The sequence below is a fragment of the Triticum aestivum genome, chromosome 3D (assembly GCF_018294505.1).
Source record: "Triticum aestivum cultivar Chinese Spring chromosome 3D, IWGSC CS RefSeq v2.1, whole genome shotgun sequence".
Lineage (NCBI taxonomy): Eukaryota > Viridiplantae > Streptophyta > Magnoliopsida > Poales > Poaceae > Triticum > Triticum aestivum.
In genome coordinates, this window is record NC_057802.1 from 432139357 (window position 1) to 432148360 (window position 9004).

The following is a 9004-nucleotide window of genomic DNA, read 5'->3' on the forward strand; positions in this document are numbered from 1 at the left end:
TATGAGGAGAATAAGGAGTGACAAGAGCCTAAGCTTGGGGATTACCAAGGCACCCCCAAGGAAATATTCAAGGAAGATCCAAGCAACTAAGCTTGGGGATGCCCCGAAAGGCATCCACTCTTTCGTCTTCAACATTATCGGTAACCTCACTTGGAGCTATGTTTTCATTCGTCACATGATATGAGTTTTACTTGGAGAGTCGATTTATTTTGTTATGATTTGCTTGCTGTTATTTATAATAATGTTTTCCATCTTGTATTTCAATAAAAATTGCAATGATAGCCTTTGCCATGCTTATCTTGCAAGTATACATGTTGCTGTTTGAAAACAGAAAATTTATCGACGTTGCAAAAATTCCCTAGAAAAGTCAGAGTGTGATAAAGTGTTGAAACTTTTTGAAAATTAAGCTCTGATAAATTTTCTACAGTGTGGTAGAATTTCATATTGTTTGGAGTTGAATAAGTATTGATACCCTTGCATTCTTTACAGACTGTACTGTTTTGGCAGATTGTTGTTATGTTTGCATTGTCTGCATATGTTTGCCTGTTTAATGATTCTATTTGAGGATAAGAGTATTAAATATGCAGAGGCATTTAGTATGAAATGTTGAGTAATAATTTTAGTGATTTGCTACAGTAGAGAATGATAACGTTTTTTCATTGGTTTATACTAACTTATCTCACGAGTTCTTGTTGAGTTTTGTGTGGATGAAGCATTTGAGATTTAGGTAAACCGTGATATGAGAGGAATTAAGGAGACACAAAAGCTCAAGCTTGGGGATGCCCAAGGCACCCCAAGATAATATTTCAAGAAGTCTCAAGCATCTAAGGTTGGGGATGCCTCGGTAGGCATCCCACCTTTCTTCTTCAACAATTATCGGTTAGTACCGGTTGATCCTAAGTTTTTGCTTCTTCACATGATGTGTGCTATTCTTGAAATGTCATTTTATTTTATTTTGCTTGCTGTTTTAATAAAATACTTAGATCTGAAAGTTTTAAATAAGAGAGAGTCCTCACATAGCTATCTATTTACTTAACTACCCATTTGATCTTCCCTTATATCTTTTTGGAGTAGCTTGTCATTTACTCTTGTGCTTCACTTATATCCTATGAGTAAATTGTTGATTAAATTGAATGTCATGAAGTTGAAATCATATCATGCCTAGTGGTAGCTTCACATTTGGGTTTAGAAAGTGAAATCTTTTGAGGCTTGACAATCACAATATTGGTCATACAAGCAATTCACGAATAATTAGTATAAGGAAGAGAACTTTCACATGCAAATACACAATTTTGGAAATATTTTGTGATTGTGAGCCCCCATCAAAATATTATATGCCAAAATTGATGATGTTGGACAAGGAAGACAACGTAATGATTTATGTTTTCTCATCTTCACATAGACGTCATATTGTCATAGATCCTTTAACATGTGGTGCTTGCCCCCCATCTTTGCTAGCCAAAAATTCCGCACCAAGTAGAGATAATACTTGTGCATCCAAAAACCCTTAAACCCAAATCTTATTTTCAAGAGTCCACCATACCTACCTATATGCAGTATTTCCGTGTTGTTCTAAGCAAATTTGTATGTGCCATCTCTAATTTTCAAAAATAATTTTCTCTTTTGTGTGCTCGTACCGCTCGCGAGGCGGTGAGGGGTGGCCAATATTTTCCATCCTAGATGTGTTATTCTCATGATGAGTGTTTATTCACTTGTCATTGCACTAGAGTAAGGCAAAGGTTTTAGGGATGCCCAGTCCCGAAATGAAAATGAATTTACTTTATGTTGTCAAATAATAAATTCCTTGGAACGTGTTGGTATGGAGGGCACCCGTGGATACGGCTAGCCATAGAAAGTGAAAGTATGGTGGAAAAAGGAATAAACTTTATTTTCTGTTTGGGAACCGCCTATGATATATCTAGCATGGAAAGTGTTGGGAGCTCTAAGTCGTTTTTGTTGGTGGGAAAAGTATACCTCTCAAAATGTTTTATCTCTCAATTCTCGCTTTGAGCTCTGGCACCTCTACAAATCCCTACTTCCCTATGCGAAGGGCCTATCTTTTACTTTTATGTATTTACTTTCATGCAAGAGTCAAAGTTATTCTCTCTATTCCTTTTTTTTCTATTTTGGCAAGCATCATGTGGTGAGGAAAGATCTTGGCTCATATGTCCGGTTGAATATGGGTAGCATGAGTTATTATTGTTGACATCACCCTTGAGGTGAATACGTTGGGAGGAAAAACAATAAGCCCCTATCTTTCTATGTGTCCGGTTGAAACGTTTTGCTCATGTGTATGCGGTGAGTGTTAGCAATCATGGAAGACTATATGATGGTTGAGTATGTGGAGCTCTTACTTAGACTCCGTTGAATAAGTTGAATTGCAATTGCCTGGTGACTAAGAACATAGGTTGTTGGGTCTCAAGAGAGTTCATTGTTTAAACATTAACATGTGAACTGGTTGCCGCTATAACATGAGAAATTTTATGAGAAAGAAATGTTGTTATGATGCTAGGAAAAGTGATTGAAATTATCATTGATCAAACTTATGCACTTTGCTAGCATTCACACTTCATAAATTATTTCTTTCATCATTTACCTACTCGAGGATGAGTAGGAATTAAGCTTGGGGATGCTGATACGTCTCCAACATATCTATAATTTATGAAGTATTCATGCCAATATATTATCATTCTTGGATGTTTTACAATCATTTTATAGCAACTTTATATCATTTTTTGGGACTAACCTATTGACCCAGTGCCTAGTGCCAGTTGTTGTTTTTTCTTGTTTTTTATATCGCAGGAAATCAATACCAAAAAGAGTCCAAATGCAATGAAACTCCACGGTGATTTTTTAAGGACCATAAGACACCCATTGGGTCAGAGCAGCACCTAGGGGGTGCCCCGAGGGGGGCACAACCCACCAGGGTGCGCCAGGCCCACCTGGCACGCCCAGGTGGGTTGTGCCCACCTCGGTGGCCTCCCGTACCCCTTCTTTGCACTATAAATTTCCAAATATTCCGAAACCATCGTGGTTAACCTAGACGAGAAGTTTCGCCACCGCAAGGCCTCTGTATCCACGAGATCCAATCTAGACCCCGTTCCGGCACCCTGTCGGAGGGTGGAATCATCTCCGGTGGCCATCTTCATCATCCCGGCGGCCACCGTGATGAGGAGGAAGTAGTTCACCCTTCGGGCTGAGGGTTTGTACTAGTTGCTATGTGTTTGATCTCTCCCTCTCTCTCTCTCTCTCTCTCTCTCTCGTGATCTATATGATGGGCTTTGTTAATATAGTCGGATCATACGATGTTTCTCCCCTCTATACTCTTGTTATGATGAATTGAATCTTTGCCCTTCAAAGTTTTGTCTTGTCGGAATGAATATTCAGAGATGAGAACACATGATATATGACTTGCAATATGAATACTTGAGGTGACAATGAGGTATCCTATTGATTCCCTTGATATGTGTTATGGCATTCAACTCGCGGATTCCCGCAGTGATATTGGGGTAATCGATGCATAGGGGTTGATGCACGTTTTTTCTGACGGAAACTTTGGGGTCACTTTATAGTTCTTTGTGTGGATGGAGTATTATGAATATGAATTTGCTTTGGTGTTATTCTAGTACGAACTCTAGGATAGATCGAACGAAAAAAATAGCTTTGTGTTATTTTAGTACGAACTCTTGAATAGATCGAACGGAGAGAATAGCTTTGAGGTGGTTTCGTGCTCTACAAGCAATTCCTATCTTTTGTCCTCCGCTAATAGGAACTCGGGAGTGATTCTTTACTGCACTTTGAGGGATAATCATATGATCCAACTATGTTAGCATTGTTGAGAGGTTGCACTAGCGAAAGTACGGACCCTAGGCCTCATTTTTAAGCATGGCAATACCGTTTTTGTGCCCGTTTACTATTTGCTACCTCGGTGTTTTTATTTATTCAGATTATAAAAATATATTTCTACCATCCATATTACACTTCTATCACCATCTCTTCGCCGAACTAGTGCACCTATACACTTTGCCATTGTATTGGGTGTGTTGGGGACACAAGAGATTTGTTGTATCTGGTTGCAGGGTTGTTCGAGAGAGACCATCTTCATCCTACGCCTCCCACGGATTGATAAACCTTAGGTTATCCACTTGAGGGAAAATTGCTACTGTCCTACAAAACTCAGCGCTTGGAGGCCCAAAACGAGTCTACAAGAATAAAGTTGCGTAGTAGACATCAAGAGACTGGATGAACAACATGTCAAGTACGCGGCCATGGACGTGTACACAAGCTACGAGATGTACAGGTCGATTGTTGACATGAGGAAGTGTCTTCTTCCTGCCCCAGACGAGGGATCGAGGCACAGAGCAGTGGCGGGAGCGTCACAAGAAGTAGATGACTAGACGATCGTTTCTCCTACTTTAGAATGCGTGCAATTGTTTATTGAGGTGTGTGCGAATGATTTGTATAGTAACTTATCTAATTGGATGTTTATTTCAGTTATATATATACACTTGTTATTCTTCTGTAGACAAAGCAAATCACATGGCTTATTAGCAGCAATCGTCTGTGTTATTATTGGTCTTCGCACACATTTCTGATTACAGACCTGTTTGCCGTGTATCACACACATCTTGTTCAGTTGAACCGTTTCCATTGTGTTGCCTAGTGAACCGTATGTTGTATATCGCACACACCTTCATCTGGCTGTCCATTTCTTTTGTTCCTCCTCATCCCAAATAGTTAATTGAATTGAACCGTTATGCCCTGCATCGCACACGCAACTAAAATCCGAACCGTGTTTGATGCATCCGTCATCGCAAACGTTTTGCACCTTTTTTGACGGGTTTTTTACACCACCGTTTGTGATTATGGCATCGCACACAGTTTCGTCGAAGGGTCTCTGATCGTGGTGTCGCATTAGGACCATCCTACAGTAGTGATCAAGTCCACTTCCCATCCGGTCACCCATCTCATGACTACTCCAGCCTCTGCACAGTTAACTTGGGAGTTCTGTTAGATGAGCTATCGGTAGGGAAGTTGGTCCTTGCTGATATAGGATGCCTCTTTGTACCATTTATGGCGTACCTGGATGATCGCCTGGTGCCACCCAATAGCCAATGCCACGTCCCCTGCGAATGTAGAAGCTTACTTCCCTCGTCTAGCTGGTTCGCGCGTTTTCCCCTATTTTTTGCCGCCTGCCCACCTATAGAACCGCCTCGCGCTGGCCAATTCCTCACCAAACACCTAGGGAGGCGGTTGAACCAAACAAGTATAACTTGTTTCTAGTGGGTACATTGACGTGGCATGCTCTCGCCCCTCCCATGCCATGGAGGCCAAGGACCAGAGGGGAAACCCTTCTCCCATCTAGGGAGGAGGTCAAGGAAGAAGAAGAAGAAGAAGGGGCCCCCTCTCCCCTTCTCTTCCGGTGGCGCCGGAACGCTGCCGTGGCCATCATCATCATCACCGCGATCTTCACCAACACTTCCGCCATCTTCACCAACATCTACATCACCTTCCCCCCTCTATCTATAGCGGTCCACTCTCCCGCAACCCTCTGTACCCTCTACTTGAACATGGTGCTTTATGCTTCATATTATTATCCAATGATGTGTTGCCATCCTATGAAGTCTGAGTAGATTTTCGTTGTCCTATCAGTGGTTGATGAATTGCTATGATTGATTTAATTGCTTGTGGTTATGTTGATGTCCTCTGGTGCCCATCATATGAGCGCGCGCGTGGATCACGTCATAGGGTTAGTTGTATGTTAATAGGACTATGTATTGGAGGGCAAGAGTGACAGAAGCTTCAACCTAGCATAGAAAATCATGCATACGGGATTGAAGGGGGACCAATATAACTTAGTGCTATGGTTGGGTTTTACCTTAATGAACGTTAGTAGTTGCGGATGCTTGCTAATAGTTCCAATCATAAGTGCATAGAATTCCAAGTCAGGGATGACATGCTAGCAGTGGCCTCTCCCACATAAAACTTCCTATCGGTCTATTAAAGTAGTCAATTGCTTAGGGACAATTTTGCAATTCCTACCACCACTTTTCCACGCTCGCTATATTTACCTTATTGTGTCTTTATCTAAACAGCCCCTACTTTTTATATACATGCTCTTTATTATTCTTGCAAACCTACCCAAAAACACCTACAAAGTACTTCTAGTTTCATACTTGTTCTAGGTAAAGCGAACGTTAAGCGTGCGTAGAGTTGCAAAGGGAATATTTGTTCTACCTTTAGCTCCTCGTTGGGTTCAACACTCTTACTTATCGAAAGAGGCTACAATTGATCCCCTATAATTGTGGGTTATCAATGATTTTCGTAAGGTGACTTACACACCTAGACGGAGGGAGTAGTACTTACTGTGGGAAAGGTGAAGTGATGGTTGGTTCGCCCAAGCAACTTATTACTCTGGGAATATGGGAGTACCAGCGGATTCAACAAACAGAGAAATGATGGTTGCTTCGTCCGAGCAACTTACTGTGGCGAAGGTGGGGCTCTGTGATTTGACTGCTCACTAGTCATCACTACTGCGGCGCAACGACCAAGGTGAATCTTTCCTGCAGTTGTGCACTCAATATTGCTGCATGGCAGGTGGATCCGGATGAAGGATGTCCCACATGTCGGCGAAACGAAGTTGAATTGTTTCTGGCATTGCTATCAATCCTTCAGGATTTGCTTATATGTACGCATAATTTTAATGAAATTGTACTGTGATGCTATGAAGGTTTCAACTTTGGTTCCCGCTGGAAAAAAAGGTTTCAACTTAGGATTCATGTGTCCTCTTGCCTCAAGATTATCTCCTTACAACTTTCCATCAAATACAAATGAAACTACCATGGCTGCTAATGCATCTCAATGGTTCGCAGATCAGCGCCAATATTCACATCACAACTGAAGACAAAGTTGTGAGAAGGTGTACAAATAAAGAAAAATATATAATTGATCGATGTTGTTCGTAGGCATGTCTCCATTTCCTGGGCACAGTGTTCATTGGTTGGCAGCTAGTTTCACCCAGCTCTGTAGCCAAAAAAGAGGTGTATGGAGGACATCACAATCTGATCATTTTGTGCAGCTCACTAAAATCGGGCTGACCATCCCTGTTTGCAAAGATATCCACTCAGTGCGATTACAATAATAGTGGAACACTACTAGGAAAAGGCCTACTAATGGCGCACCTAATTTGGCCATTAATGGCACATTGGTGTTGCGCCATTAGTGCCACGCCATTAGTATATTTTACTAATGGCGCACCACTGGTGCGCCATTAGTATCTGGTATACTAATGGCGCACCACTGGTGCGCCATTAGTATATGCCATGGTGCGCCATTAGTATAGGCCACTGGTGCGCCATTAGTATAGGCCACGGTGCGCCATTAGTATTTTTGAATTTTGAAGGCGGGAAAATAGTAGTGGTGCACCGTCTAACCCCCACCGTGCGCCATTGCTATTTTTGAATTTTGAATTTGGATCTGGATCGCGATTTTTTTGCCCATTTGTTGCTCGTTCTTTTGGCTCGTTTTTTTGCACGATATTATTTCAAATTTTGTTCCTGTTTTTGGATCTTGTACGTTCTTTTGCCGTGTTCTTTTGCCGGAGAGGAGTTCGCCGGAGAGGAGGAGGAGGAGGTCGCCGGAGAGGTGCTCGCCTACATCGCCGGAGAGGAGGAGGAGGTCGTCGGAGAGGAGTTCACCGGAGCATCGGAGAGGAGGAAGGAGAAACCATGAGGGGAGTTCACCGAAGAGGAGGGAGGAGGAGCTCACCGAAGAGGAGGGAGGAGGAGCTCACCGAAGAGGAGGGAGGAGGAGCTCACCGGAGAGGAGGGAGTAGGAGCTCACCGGAGAGGAGGGAGGAGGAGCTCACCGGAGAGGAGGGAGGAGGAGCTCACCGGAGAGGAGGGAGGAGGAGCTCACCGGAGAGGAGGGAGGAGGAGCTCACCGGAGAGGAGGGAGAAGGAGATGAAGTGGAGGAGAGGTGGAGTGGAGGAGAAGAATGAAGAGGTAAGGAGGAGAGGACACGCCCAGCCATATATACGGCATAGTAATGGCGCACCGTGGGCAGGTGCGCCATTACTATTTTTTTTGATTTATTTTGAATTTTGAAGGCGGGAAGATACTAATGGCGCACCATGGGAAGGTGCGCCATTAGTAACTTTTTTTTTTATTTTTTTTATTTATTTTGAATTTTGAAGGCGGGAAGATACTAATGGCGCACCATGGGCAGGTGCGCCATTAGTAACTTTTTTTTATTTTTTTAATTTATTTTGAATTTTGAAGGCGGGAAGATAGTAATGGCGCACCATGGGCAGGTGCGCCATTAGTAAGTTTGATTTTTTTTTGAATTTTTTTGCCTCTCCAGATCTTAAAAGCCCCGTATCTTTTTTTCGGTTAGGTTTTTGAGGATTTTGAAAATGTTTAACGGGGTTCCCCCAGTTAAATTCGGATGTAACTTTTCGAGTAGATGATTTTTCATATAAAAAACTTTTTCATCCGAGTTCGTATGCAAAAGTTATGCCCATTTTAAGAAATTCCAGAGAGATTTTGCAAATAAAGTCCAAATTCATATTTGTTAATTTTCCCAACAACTAGACCACATATCACATGGGAAACTTGTTTTATTTTATTTTTTTGACATTTCCATCATTTTCTTTTATTTTTTTAAAACTGAAAAGGCGGTCCACGGGGGAGGGGGGGTGCATTCGGTGGAATGGGCCAAGTTACTAATGGCGCACCGTGGGGGTGGTGCGCCATTAGTAGTTCAACTAGTAATGGCGCACCGTGGGTGTGGTGCACCATTAGTAGTTGAACTAGTAATGGCGCACCGTCCCACGGTGCGCCCTTAGTAGTTTAAAAAATAAAAATAAAAAAAATTTGAAAAAAAAAATTGAAACATAATTACTAATGGCGCATCGTGGGATGGTGCGCCATTACTAGTTGAACTACTAATGGCGCACCATCCCACGGTGCGCCATTAGTAGTTTTGAAAAAATTAAAAAAAATT